The sequence below is a fragment of the Natrix helvetica genome, assembly GCF_964273705.1.
Source record: "Natrix helvetica genome assembly, chromosome: 1".
In the NCBI taxonomy this organism is placed as follows: Eukaryota; Metazoa; Chordata; class Lepidosauria; order Squamata; family Natricidae; genus Natrix; species Natrix helvetica.
In genome coordinates, this window is record NC_138548.1 from 1,197,805 (window position 1) to 1,213,154 (window position 15,350).

Genomic DNA, 15,350 nt, shown 5'->3' on the forward strand with positions numbered 1-15,350 from the left:
AAACCTTCCATGGTCCTTGCTGTAGCAACAGACGTAGAATGTCAACAAAAAGAGGAATCATGGCTCCTACACATTCTACATAGGTTGGACCACACCTGAATATTTCATCCAGCCTCAGAGACAGACCAACACATAGTGGCAGGGTATAGATCAGGGGTGGGTTCCTGCCAATTCTAACTCTTCTATAGAAGAGGTTCCACAAATCTACAGTACCGTTTAGAATTGGTTCCAGCTCCCTCCCCCCACCCGCCCGCACATCATCAAGATGAAGAGCGAGAGGAGGAATTCTGGAGTTGAAGTCCACAAGTCTTAAAGCTGTCAAGTTTGAACACCCCTGGGGGTTTTTCTAAAGGGTTAGGGGTGCAAGGGTCTTGCAATTTGACAGCTTTAAGATTTGCATGCTTCAATGCCAGAGTTTCTGAGCCAACATTTTGGTTGCTAAGCAAGAGCATTGTTAAGTGAGTTTCACAACATTTTACAAGTTGGCCACGCCCACCCAGTCACATGGCTGGCAAGCCACTCCCACAAAGCAGACCACACCTACAGAAGAGGTTCTAAAGAAATTTTGAAACCCACCACTGGTATAGATGCAGGCAGGGAAAGCATATACTGCATGGTACCACCCAGTACCTGGTCGTTGTGGCCCATCAACTGCTAGCAGAGTCAGACGAGCAGGAGGTAGAGGCGGAGGGAGGGCCTGGGCCAGCTTTGGAACCTTTAGGTAAGGAAACAGCATCAGAAACAGAGGCACAGCCGGGCCCTTCCATCCTCCCCCAGGTGGAGAGGCAGCTGTCTTCGGAGGCTGAGCTGAGTGAGGGAAAGGGGACAAGTGGATCCCATCCCAGATGCGTGTATGCAGAGGAAAGGAGAGGGGAGCAAAGGAAAGCAATAAGCCTGCTCTCAGGGGAAAGCAGACATAGACGCTAGCCAGCCCATCCCTGGCTGAGAAATAAATAGTAATGATTTGGGAGTGGCCGGTTGTCATAGACAACTGTTTGAATACCAATTCCATTGTTTGAAGCTGACCCCTCCTCATTACCCATCAGCCCACACTCTCAAACCAAGTGCACCCTGGGAAGCCAGACTCCATTATCCTTCAGCATTTGGAGAAGGCAGAAGCACAAAGAAGAATCCATCTTCATCTGTGGCACAGGGTCATCCAAGGACAAGCCCACATCCCACACCCAGAGCATCGCGGGTGAGTTTTAAATTACTCATACTAATTAATTGTTTTTTTTTCTTTTAATAAAAATTTTATTTTCAAACAAACACAAACACACTGTTAGGGTTCTAAATACCATGCAGAAATAAATCATTGTCCAAGGCAAAACATCCTTTAAGGTCCAATTTATTCCGCAGGCAATTTAGCACGGCTATGGAAATTCCAACTCTGGAAGTACATTCTCTAAGTTCAACCAGTTGAAAGTTCATGATCTCTCCCCACACCCACAAATCCATCACATGTTCCAATCATCAACTTCCACGCTGGCATGTACACCCATCTTCTTCCGGCCAGGTGTCAAGGTGCTGAGACAAAAGATGACCTTGGCTTCTATAAAAGAATGTCAACAATCCATTCTACAATCCTACTCCTTTCTATTCCCCCCTCCCAACTACTACACTATTGAAACAGCATAGAAAATTAATAGAAAGTGTGGCAGGCCAAAGATCCTAAAAAGAACACAACTACAGGCCTGACACACACAAAACAAATAACATAAAAACCTCTTCAACTGCGCACAGTGTGTCGATTGGGTACAAGGCCTTTCTGCGTCCTTTTCATAGTCATCACTTGAGCTTTATCAAAAATCACATATTGTCAATCAAATATCTTTGTATACATTATTATTATTATACTTTGTTTGATTATCACTATTGTTTCTCCATTTTAAACAAGGTATTCTAAATATGTATCCATTTATAATGATTCATTATATCATAGTCAATATATCCAATAATAAAGGTTTTTTTTTAATATCCTATTCTGTCATTCTATTATTTTAGCATCGATAACATTCTCTAATAATTTTCAATTCCATGTTTTTTCCATTATTAGTATCATCAATCTAATATACGTATACAAATTGTTACAATTGTTAAACATCCATTAAACATAGCTATTATTACATGCTTTTTATATGAGGCATGTTATATTTGAAGTAAATTTATATTATGGTGTTTCATTACATTATCCTGAAATCATCCAATGATATTGCATCTTTATATTTTACTCTATATAGAATTATTTATCTTTTATAAAAAGGCTTTTCAACATCATCTCCATAATCCACACTTACAGTTTGTATAAAATTTCATATTATCAATCTAGTATATACAAATGCTTTATTATCATTATTTGACTATAGCTATTATTACTTTTTCTTATACATAGTACTCAAAATTTAACTACCTTTAACTAAGTTTTATTGTGACATTTCATTTCATTATCCTGTATCCTTCCAGAAATAGTGTAGTCCAATATCACCGCCCCGAATCCCTCCGGGGAGAGGGGGCGGTCTAGAAATCTAATAAATTATTATTATTATTATTATTATTATTATTATTATTATTATTATTATTATTATTATCTCTTGCCATTTGTAAAGTCTGTATTCTAAGTTTTTTCTTGATAAGTTTTATGTTGACTTCTCTTGACAACTTATTGTTCATTGCATATCTTACAAGGATTCGAAACCCTCTGCTCCTTTCATCAGCTTGACTTTTGTTATCATTGGTGCTTCTGCCGAAATTACTCTCATTGTTTCTGCCAAATTTTCTCCCCTTTCTTCATCTATGTTTTGACATCTGAGATAGAGTTCCAGTTCATCGATCTCTCCTTTCTGTATTTCACACCTGTCATTTCCCTCCACTCTCAATTTGCTGTCAGTGTCAACAATTTTCTTATCACTTTCATATGTCTCTGTGGTTTTTTGAACTCTATTCTCAAATTTCATCATTGTTTTATAAGTATGATTGCTTCTCTGTTCTGAAAATTTCAACATAGTCAGAAGATGACTTGAACTCATATTAGAAACGGTGGAAAATATTTGTAGCTCAGGTGGTAGCTGTTGGCATTGGCTTGTTCTCTGAGCTTCTTGTTTAGTTTCTGAACATTTTGTCACCGGGCTAGGTAACATCATCATCAGAACTTCAGTTGAAGTGCCTCATTTCAGTTCTTTTCTGATTTTATAGGTCTTATGTGGTCAGTTGGTCCTGTGATCGTCCGGTCATGCCATGGGAGGGTCATCTGGTAGTGAGGTCACTCACATCACCTGCAGCTGGGGGGATCTCCCTCATATGGTACCTAGCCTGGTGACAAAACGTTCGCAAACTAGCTCAGAGAACAAACCACCACCAACATGAACTCATGTTACTAATTTTGCAGCCAAAGTCCCAAAGAGGTTTTTTTCAAGAGCCAACTGAACTTTCTTGTTTTTTCCTTTGAAGACATTTCACTTCTCATCCAAGAAACTTCTTCAGCTCTGACTGGATGGTGGGGGAAGGGAAGGATTTATATTCCTTGCAGAGGTGCTCATCATTTGTGTCACTGCGTTTATTTGGTTTGCCAGCTGTGCCTACATTCTGAGTTATACAGCAGCATGAACTGTCTCTTCTCAGCAATGATTTACTGCGCATGTCATTACATCACATACCTTCTTCCCTTTCTTCCTTTGTCTGTATGCCAAGGCAGGCAGGGGCTCTGCCAAGATGTAAATTATTAGCTTAGTAAGTGTCAGCGTTCCAAATATCATGCAGAAATAAATCAGAGTCCAAGGCAGAGTTATCCTTAAAGTTCCGATTTAATAAAGCAGACATGTTGGCACATCTGTGAAATTCCAACTCTGATTTACTTCCTGGAATTCCACCCAGGTGAAAGTTCATGATCTTATGCCCACACCCATAAATCCATCACATGGTCCAATCTTCTTCTTCCACGCTGGCATCTCCACCCCGCTGGTGCCGTTCAGGTGTCGAGGTGCGGAGACAAAAGATGACCTTGGGCTTCTAGGAAAGAATGACAACAACACATTCCACAATCCTACTCCTTTCTATTCCCCCTCCCAATTACTACACTAATGAAACAGCATAATGAAATAAGAGAGAGTGTGGCAGGCCAAAGATCCTAAAAGAAACATAACTACAGGCCTGACAGGAAGTTTGTATTTTTACTTTTTTTATATTAAAAATGTTTTTTCTTAGATTATGCCTCAGGTTTATTTTGCTTATTTCAAAAGTATACTACAAGGAAATTCCACGGTCCATACATCGTTGATTTACAGGGTGGAATTCACATTCCAACATATGGTAGCAGAGGATGGTTGATCTATGGTTTTTCCTTGCTTTGTTATTTTTTGAAGATAAGTGGATAGGCTAATCTAGACAGATGATTTATAGCGACTGAGGAACGCTTCTAAGATGCCAAAGAAGAAAAAGAAGCTTAAAAGGCATTCCGACGGCTTTAGTATCTCCGATGAAGAAAAGAAAAGCATTTTACAAAGATTTACAACTCTTGATGCAACCGGTCTGGGTGAAGAATCTGTTGTGGGACAGATCTCACACAGATCTCAAGAAGATAGAGCTACTTTTGAAGATGATGAATTCCGACTGAGATCAGTAGCGTATCTTCCTAATTATGCAAGCTCCCAAACACTTCCTAGAGATTTTGAAACGCTCGGTGCCAGGCCAAAGCTTTCACAGCCGGATAAATTTCACTCCCACACAGAGGGAAAAATGTATGATTCTCTCCGCACCTCTGAGCAAGCTATGAAAAGCTATTGTGATCATATAGAATTCTTTGAACATGAGCTATTTCAAGCCAAAAAGGTCTATTCTATGCTCAAGTCAGAGAAGAGGGATTCCCATGCTTTTCAAATTTCTGAAAACGCCATCTTGGCTCATTTTTCACAGCCTAAGACACACCCCCTGGAGGATATTGTGTCAGGCAAATCAGAACTGACAGCTGTGCACACATCACAATTGCCACGTGATCTCCTTTGTTCTCCAATTGCACATGCCATGCAGGCAGAAATATTACAGCCAAAAGATGTAACCATCTCCTGGCAGAAATAATTTACTACAGAGAGCCAATATGCATGTTAAAATTCAGGCTGCAATGCAACAAGTGCCTCCACAGGCCCAATTTTCAGCACCCCCTGGTGGTGTTGGAGCCTTCTCAGATGGAGCAAAACAATACTTAATGCAGCCTCCAGCAAGCCATGCTTTTATTCCTGCTCAAGCACCGGCCCCACAGGTGCAGCAACAAGCATTTCAAATGCAAATTCCTCAGCAGGCATTTTTTGTCCCTCCATTGACTGGTGAGTCAAAACTAAAAATTTCAGGACAGAATTATAAAGCCTGGGTCAGTGAGGTTTCAATTTTGCTTCGCAGAGAAGGTACCCATCGTATGGTGTTTAATCCTCCTGCCCAACCATGGACTCCTGCAATAAGAGACTTAGAGACTAAGGCTTGCACAACATTATTAATGTCCATAGACACTGAACTGCAGGTTATTTTTCCGCCTAATGCAACAGCCCAACAAATTTGGGCCCATTTGGAAGATTGCTACACGCCCATTTCAATTGAATCTTTGAGATGGTCCTTGAAGCATTTGGAGGTTTATCTGTGTCCTCAGGGTCACCTGAGTGGTGCAAATGGTTCCTGTAGTCTGTAATTTTTCCTCCTCTGGAAATTCATTTCTACTCCCACACTATTCCAAGGTGTTCATCCCAAATTGTAGATCTAAAAGTCTGTAGGCATTCTCAGCCATCCAGGTCTGGGTTGTCCCAAAGGTGTTTTTTCAGGAGGCAACTGGACTTGTTTTTTTTTTCTTTTGAAGATGTTTCACTTCTCATCTAAGAAGCTTCTTCAGCTCTGACCAGATGGTGGGGAATGGAAGGGTGCAAATGACTGGCAGTCATCTAAAAGGATGCAAATGACCTCATCACTCCTGAGCTTCTGAAGTTCCCTCAGATCTGGTCAGGCTAGAAGACTTGGGAACCCCAATAATTTTTAATAAATGTTTTAAGGAATGATTGTCTTCTTTATTTACACTTTTTACTATATGTTAGAATTAGAATCGCTTTGCATGAGATAGGTCACCATATAAATGTCATTAGTCAATCAATTTCATCCCCTGTCTTGTAGGTATAACTAAACCAGATATTCCATCTAAATGTTGGCATGATTTCTCACACTTTTCAGGGTACAGCTGACTGCTACCATGCCCCATTAGAACCTTTTCTTATCTGAGCATACTATGACACAGGCCAAACTCCATCTTGTGTGCAGGTGCTCACTTTCATGTCAGTTAAAACATCAACTTCACCTTGACTCTCAAGTCCATCTGCTCTGTGGATTGACAAACAAGAGGCACAAACATGTTTGTTTTTTCCCTGTCTGGTGTGCAAGCGACATTTGCAGCTAAGTGGGTAGATCAATTGCTCTTCCTTGCAATTACCAGAAGAACAGTAATTCTCAATGTATCCCCTGGGGATTTCAACCCACAAAACTCTTCCAAAGAAAAACCTGCTTTCAGAAATATGCTCTGGGTTCTCCCAATGGTGGAGAACCTTCCCTGGTCTTCCAAAGAGATAACTCTGAGCTTTGGCGAGACGCAGCTGCCCTTTGTATCAAAGCCAAAATACAGGTAAGAGAAAGCATGATTAATATAATCGTAGTTTATTGACGGTTTCTGAATAAACTAGATAGGAGGAAATAAAGTGATAAAATAGAAATGGATTAATACAAAAAGACAGTAGATAAGTTTGCCTTGAGGCCATCCAGCTGGCAAGGAAGGCTCAACTATGTAAATCTGGTGAGATTTCAGGTGTTCCCTGCAATTCAGCCTCTGCACAAACCTTGATTTCTGATCTAGGAGGGAAGGTGAGAAGAAGAATGCCTGGGCTGCCTCTTCTCCTCCTGCTACTCTTCTGGCTCCTGCCTCCAAACGCTGCTAAGAAGACTCAAGCTATTTGTGTATCGCTAAAAGGTTTAAATTTTCAGAGTCAGTGGGAATTTTACAGGCCTGGTGATCTGATTATTGGGGGGAATTTACCCCTGGCAGCTCTTATGTTCGCCAGGATCCCAGATTTTCAAAATGAGCCATTCGTGTTTAAATATGATGTCTCGTAAGTTTCACCTGGAGGGGAAGGATATAGATTTTTTTTGTAAAATTCAGGGCCTGTTTTCAGAAATAATTGTTCCAGGGATGTTGGCACTGTCCTCCTGTAGCTTCAAACTTTGTCCTTTTCTCAATAAAGAGGCAGACACAATAAATAGCAATAGCACCTAGACTTATATACTGCTTCACGATGCTTCACAGCCCTCTCTAAGCGGTTTACAGAGTCAATATGTTGCTCCCAACAATTTGGGTCCTCATTTTTATCGACCTCAGAAGGATGGAAGGCTGAGTCAACCTGGATCCTTGCTTCCTTCTTTCCTTCCTTTTTTCCTCCCTCCATCCCATTATCTCTCCTTCCTTTCTTCCTTCCTTCCACCTTATATACCACATCACACTCTTTTACAGCCCTCTCTAAGTGGTTTACAGAGTCAGCTCTTGCCCCCAACAATCTGGGTCCTCATTTTACTGACCTTGGAAGGATAGAAGGCTGAATCAATAGCAATAGCCCTTAGACTTATACACTGCTTCATAGTGCTCTATAACCCTCTCTAAGCTGTTTACACAGTCAGCCTATCACCCCCAACAATCTGGGTCCTCATTTTAATGACCTCAGAAGGACGGAAAAGCTGAGTCAACCTGAAGCTGGTCTGGATCAAACTGCTGGCAGTGGGCAGAATTACCCTGCAGTACTGTCTTCTCACCACTGCACCACCACTGCTAGAAGCCCCGTCTTTCCAGAAGTCTCCATCAGGATGATTGTAAACCCCATGAAATTGCAGAGGGACAACACTTTAGAGACTCTGCAGCACTCTTCACCTTCTGAAGATGTTGACTTACAGGATTAATTTGGACATAACATCGTGGTTTTAAAAAATGGAAAGAAAAGCCCAATTCTTTTCCAAAGCGAAGTACTAGCAAAATTCCTAAAATTTTAGTTATGTCTGACTTTAGAGGTGATGGTCATCTCTTGTTGACCATCTGAGGGAGCCAAAGATTTCTGGTCATTTGCATTCTTTTAGCCAGTTGCTAAGGTCACTTGGAGATTTATCTAGTTCATCCAAATTGAACAGCCCTCACTCAACAGACCGGGGGGGGGGGGGGGATACAATGTCATCTATCTCTAATTTACAACATGGTCCTTTCAGGAGTTCCAAGAAGGCTCCACATCCTTTTCCATCTCTCAGGTAACTCTGAAGACACCTGAGATAAACCTCCAAGTGGCCTCAACGACTCTCGAAAAGGATGCAAATGACCAGTTCTGCCTGCAAGGAATATAAATCCTTCCCTTCCCCACCATCCAGTCAGAGCTGAAGAAGCTTCTTGGATGAGGAATGGAAAATCTTCAAAGAAAAACAAGAAAGTCCAGTTGCCTCTTGAAAAAAAGCACCTTTGGGACAACCATGACCAGGAGGACTAAAAATGTCCATAGATGTCTTCTGCAGACCTTTCCAGAGTCAATAAGAGCCACTGGAGCAAACTGAAGAAGGGAGGGATGATAGAATCATAAAATATGGCCCATGATTTATAGAAAGACTTCCTCTTTTCTCACTAATCCATAGAGGTTTACTCAAGGAGTATTCACCTAAAAACTCAATGGAAGGTGAGGCTTGCTTTTGCAAACTAAAAATAAATTTGGCAAGGCAAACTCCACCTGAAGACACAAATTTGCAACATCCCCCTATGTTTTTTCTCACTATAGAATCATACCCAAGAACTTCCAGCAGTTCCTGGCCTTGATGTTTGCAGTTACAGAAGTCAACAAGGATCTGGTTCTCCTGCCCAACATCACCCTGGGCTTCCACATCTATGAAAATCACCAGAGTGACAGCAATAATACTTTATTCAGCCTCTCCCTGCTCTCCACACGAGGTCAAATGGTCCCAGGTTTTAAATGTGACAGGAAGGAGCCTCTGCTCTCTGTCATTGGGGGTGACAATGCCAAATCCTCAAGGCAGATGGCCTCCATCTTCAGCATCTTCAAGATGCCACAGGTAAGGGCATCTGTACGGGATACAGTATGGAACACACAAAGAACAGAAACACCCGAGAAAAGCTAAGGATGAACACAAAGGGTGTTGGGAAGAGACACACATCGGGGGTTTATGTCTCTGATCATCCATGCTATTGTTGAATTGATTTCTGTATTTTATATGTCTATATAACCACAAAGAGATATTGATATATTTCTGAAAGAGGAATTCCTTCCTGACTTTCACAGAAGTTTATCAAATTTCTGCCCCTTTCAGTGCATCCTATTCTCTGCACCAAGCGGGTGGTTTGTTCCCTTGACTTCTGAGCTATCATAACCAGGTAAAATAGGTAACTTTTGGTTCTTCCTAAGAAGGGAGGATTAGGGATGTGGTGGCTCAATGGCTAAGACGCTGAGCTTGTCGATCAGAAAGGCTGGCAGTTCAGCGGTTCGAATCCCTAGCGCTGCGTAATGGAGTGAGCTCCCATTACTTGTCCCAGCTTCTGCCAACCTAGCAGTTCGAAAGCACGTAAAAATGCAAGTAGAAAAATAGGAACCACCTTTGGTGGGAATGGAACAGGGTTTCGTGCAGCATTTAGTCATGCCAGCCAAATGACCACAGAGATGTCTTCAGACAGCGCTGGTTCTTTGGCTTTGAAACAGAGATGAGCAGTGCCCCCTAGAGTCCGGAACGACTAGCACATATGTGCGAGGGGAACCTTTACCTTTACCTAAGAAGGGAGGAAGATGAAGCCTGCCACTCAAAGTGGATAAACCATGACGGGTGGGACAATCAACCCCACAATGGGAACCTTTAACACCAGCATTAAACTGGACTTTCTCTCATAAAGAAGATTCTCCTTTTCTCCAGCTGGGTGTTGGCTTTGAGTTCTCTGAAGGAGACAGAAGAGTTTATCCTTCCTTCTTCCGGATTAATTCCAAGGAATCTGCTCAGTATGAAGGTTTAGTCCGGCTGCTCCTGCATTTCCAGTGGAACTGGGTTGGGCTGGTGGCCCCTGAAGATGACGATGGAGAAGGTTTCGTCTCATCTCTGGTGCCAAGGCTGAAGGAGAAGGAGATCTGCCTGGTCTTCATTGAAATGATGAAACCTGATTTTCACGCTGCTTCCGATTCGAAAGTATACCAGATTTTCCACACTTGGTCTATAGGTGAAGTGATTATTTTGTTTGGAGGCCCCAGTACTGTTAGAAACGTACAGGTGGCTGTGTATGCTTATGAAGAATTGAGAAATGAGCCATTTGTCAAAGTTTGGATCTTTACATCCAACTGGAATATTAATGCAATGAATTCTCAATATGTCCTGCCAGCTATAAAGCCCTTCCACGGGGCTTTGCATTTTAGGCACCACACTGGGGATATCTCAGAATTCAGCCATTTTCTCATGTCTTTAGACCCCTTGAACCCACGCAGGGACACCTTTCTCCCGCTATGGTGGGCAAGGATCTTTGACTGCAATATCCACAAACCAGGCAAAATCCCTCCAAAGGGGGGGAAAGCATGTACAGGAAAGGAAAATTTACAGAATTTGCCATCTTATGTGTTTGAAATGAGCATGTCGGGTGAAAGTTACAACATCTACAATGCCGTTTATGCCATGGCACATGCAATGCGCGGATCGGAAGTGCAACCAGCCATGGTGAGGCTTGGAGAGAGGATCTTAAATGTCCCATCTTGGCAGGTAATTTCATTTTTTTTTAATCCAGTCCACAGATCCTTAGAGAAGAAGCTCTCCATGTGCATTTCTTGAATTACTGATTAAATATCAGCATGGCATTACAATACAATACAATAGCAGAGTTGGAAGGGACCTTGGAGGTCTTCTAGTCCAACCCCCTGCCTAGGCAGGAAACCTTATACCGTTCCAGACAAATGGTTGTCCAGCAACTTCCAGTGCTGGAGCATTCACAACCTCTGGAGGCCAGTTGTTCCACTGATTAATTGTTCTAACTGTCAGGATATTTCTCCTCAGTTCTAAGTTGCTTCTCTCCTTGATTAATTTCCACCCATTGCATTATATCACTGCATCTCAAAAAGCAGATTAAAACAGCAATATTTTTTAAAAAATAATGGAGACTAAAACACATGAAGAACAGTTGCAGGAATTGGGTATGGTTAGTTAGAGAAAAGGAATAGACGGGACATGATAGCAGTGTCCCAGTATTTGAGAGGAGGGGGCGTCAATTTATTTTCCATAGGAGCAGAGGGCAGGACAAGAAGCAATAGATGGAAACTAAACAAGGAGAGAAGCAACCTGGAATTAAGGAGAAACTTCCTGACAGGGAGGACACTTAACCAGCGGAACAGCTTATCCGAAACCTATAGTAAAGGGAATGCATATTTAGTTATACATGTACAAACTTCAGCTAGAGTTCTATTTGCAAAAAACTGTGAAGAGATCATTACTGACGAGAACTTGATTAGGAAAATATTAGAATGTGCACAAATGAATAGATCAATAGAATAACACTATACTGGAGAAAGAACAAACTGAATATTATATGACATGGGAGCTATTTTATGGATGAAGCTATTTTGGGGAACAAAAAGAAATTAGAAATAAATGGACATCAGTAAAATATAGAAAATATGTTAGAACAGAAAAATATGGTGATTCTTATTAATATGACTATTGTGTTTAATATTATTATTATATTCTTATTAGAAGATACGTTAAGAGGGAGAAATGAATAGGTTTATTATGCTTATTATGCATTATTATTATTATTATTATTATTATTATTATTATTATTATTAAGAATTAATATCAATGTAATGAACACTGTAAATTTTGTTATTGCACAGAGATATTTGCACCCAAATGACACATTGTTTAATGGAAGATGAAATGTTCAAATTAAAAAATAAATAAAAACCTTTTTTAAAAAAAAAAAACCAGTGGAACAGAAGTTGCCTTCAGAAGTTGTAAATGCTTCATCGCTGGAGGTTTTTAAGTAAAGGTTGGGCAGTGACCTGTTTGAAATGGGGCAGGGTCTCCTGCTTGAGCAGGGGGGTGGACTAGAAGACCTCCAATGAATCTATTCTGATTAACTGATTGATCTGAGGAAGGCTTGTAAGGTTGTAAGGCTCAGTACACCTCACTCAGCTGTGGTGGCTTCCGCATCCCCTTGCTAGCTCCACCTCATCCTTCTTTAATTCTCCACCTCAGGGTCCTTTCTCTCTTCCACCCGTCCTCTGTGCCTTCAGTGGTGCTTCAGTGTGGGGATTTGTTTTTGTAATTTTCTAGGTGACAACAATTGGGTATTTAGTCTAACGAATGAGTAAGATTAAGGGTGACATGATAGCAACTTTGAGGTGCTGTCATAGAGAAGAAGGGGGTTGACCTATTCTCCAGAGCACCTGAAGGCAGGACAAGAAGTAACAGATGGAAGTGTAGGAAGTTAGCACCCACCTCTCCTAGAAAATGAAATATTTTGGAAAATATTGCATTCCTAATTAAGTGTTTTTGAAAGTATTTGTGTGTTTTATTTTTCTCATCCCAAACGAATGTGTACCATCCTACTTGGAGATCGTGCCCTTCTAATGCCAGATAAAATCCACTTATTTTTCAACCCACTCTTTAAGCCATGTTAGTATTGCTGCCTGAAAGTATAATTCCCAGTCTGGGAATGCTAAACCTCCTCTTTCCTTACTCTCCTGTAGTAGTTTTAATTTGATCCTTGGCTTTTTTCCCCTGCCATGTAAATTTCCTCATTAATTTATTTAAATCCTGGAAGAATGTTTTACCTGGTAGTATAGGAACTACTTGGAATAAAAATAAAATTCTTGGCCGTATGTTCATTTTAATCGTGGCTAGGCATCCCGTCAGCGACAATTGCAAATTCTTCCATCTTTCTAAATCTTTTTTATTTGCTGTAATAGTTTGTTGTGGTTGTCCTCTTTAATTGAAGAGCATTTTGCTGATAACCAAATTCCTAGGTATTTAACTTTCTTGACTATTTGCATTTTAGTCATTTCCTCCAATTCTTTCTCTTGTTTTTTTTTGTAATATTTTTGGTTATTATTTTTGTTTTATTTTTATTAATTTTTAAGCCTGCCACTTCGTCGAATTCTTCTATCTTCCGAATTAGTCTGGTTCCTGATTCTAATGGATCTTCCAATATGAATGCTAAGTCATCGGCAAAAGCTTAGGTTTTGTACTCTTCCTTTCTGATTTTTAGTCCTTTTATCTCCTGGTCTTTTCTTACTTTATTTAAAAGTATTTCTAAGATTAAGATAAAAAGGAGTGGAGAAAGAGGGCATCCTTGTCTTACTCCTTTTGCTATCTCAATTTTTTTATGTGATATCTCGATTCATAATCACTTTTGCTGTTTGCATTTTGTATATTTTTTCAATCATTTTTACATTTTTTTGCCGAATTTCATAGTTTCCAATTGGTATATAATGAATTTCCAATTTATATTGTCAAATGCCTTCTGGGCATCAAGGAAAACCAGTGCAACTTGTCTCTCCGGGTGTATTTCATAATATTCTAATATGTTTATTATGGTTCTCATGTTATTCTTAATCTGTCTGGGAGGAAACTGTTTTGATCTGAATGGATGTGTTCATTTAAAGTCTTTTTTACTCTTTCTGACATAATTGAGGTGAATATTTTATAATCTGTGTTCAACAGGGAAATGGGTCTGTAATTTTGGATTTTCTGCTGGTCTGAGTTCTCTTTTGGTATGAGGGTTACACCCTTGCTTCTATCCAGGATGCCAATATTTTGGCTTTTTCTAGGGCCTCATACTTCTAACAATAGTTTTTCCCGGTATTTCTTGTGCATTCTTATATAATTCAGCCAGCATTCCATCTGGGCCTGGAGTTTTGTTGTTTTGTTGTTTTTTTCAATGCCATCTTTAATTCTGTTATTCTAATTGGTCTATTTATCATCTCTTTGTGTTGATTTGGAATTGGGTTTGTATTTGCTCCTTCTAGATATTGTTTATCTTATCTTCCGCTATATTGTCTTGTAAGTAAAGTTCTGTAAAATACTTTTGGATTATATTCTGTTTTTATTCCATTCTATGGTGTATAACTCGATCAGCATCCTGTAGTTGGTGTATTGCCCTTTTTTCTTTTTTTTTCAATTTATGTGCTAACCAGCGTCCAGATTTGTTTGAGTGCTCAAAATAGTTTTGTTTCATCGATTTAATCTAGAATAACAAAGTTCTAAGTGATCTTGGAGGTTTAAAGATTAACAGAGTTGGAAGGGATCTTGTAGGTTATCTAGTCCAACCCATCGCCCAGCAGGAGACCCTACACCATTTTTGACAGATGGCTGTCCATTCTTTTCTTGAAAGCTTCCAGTGATGAAGCTCCCACAACTTCTGAAGGCAACTTCTGTTCCATGGGTTGATTGTTCTCACCGTCAGAAAACTTATCCTTATTTCTAGGTTGGTTCTCTCCTTGATAAGACTTCTCTCAATCTTATCAATATCTTTTTCTAAGTGACTTCTCCAGAACTGGATACAGTATTCCAAATGGAGTATAATTAAAGCCCTTTATGGTGGCATTATGACCTCTCTTTCCCTGCTCATGATCCTTGTAGTGATGAATCCAATAATTTTGTTTAATCAGTGAAACAGCCTACCTCCAGAATTTGGGGGTGCTTCACAAAAGAGAAAATTTTGAAGGAGAAGTTGTTTAAAACTTGGTGTTAATCCTGACTGCCCAGATCTCCACCAAGGAAATTCCTCTGGCTTCTCAAATATATACAGATCTCCTAAAATGATGGCCATCGCACAATGATATGTTGTCTCATTTGTGACTTGCAGCCTATTGTTCCAACAATGCTATTTCAAAGGGCAATTAGGTTTTGTTTTTCTCTTGAACATGTTTTGCTTCTTATCCAAGAAACTTCTTCAGCTCTGACTGAATGATGAAGGATGAAATCATGTATATTCCTTGCAGTCATCTGGTCATTAGCGCTCATTCTAAGAGTCATTGAGGCCACTTGGAGTTTTATCTGTGGCCTTGGGGTCATTTGAATAGTGAAAAAGTGTGTGGAACCATCTTGGAACTGCGGAAAAGACTGTGTCGTAAACATGAGACAGGTAGGGTCGTATCCCTCCTCCTCTTTTGAGAGAGGGCTGTGCAATCTTAATGTAGATGGCCTCTTGGACTCGTCTTTCAAACCAGCAGTCCTCTCTGTCCAGAATGTGGACTTTCGTCCTCCATCATTCAGCCAGAACTGAAGAAGCTTCTTGGATAAGAATCAAAATGTCTTCAAGGAAAACA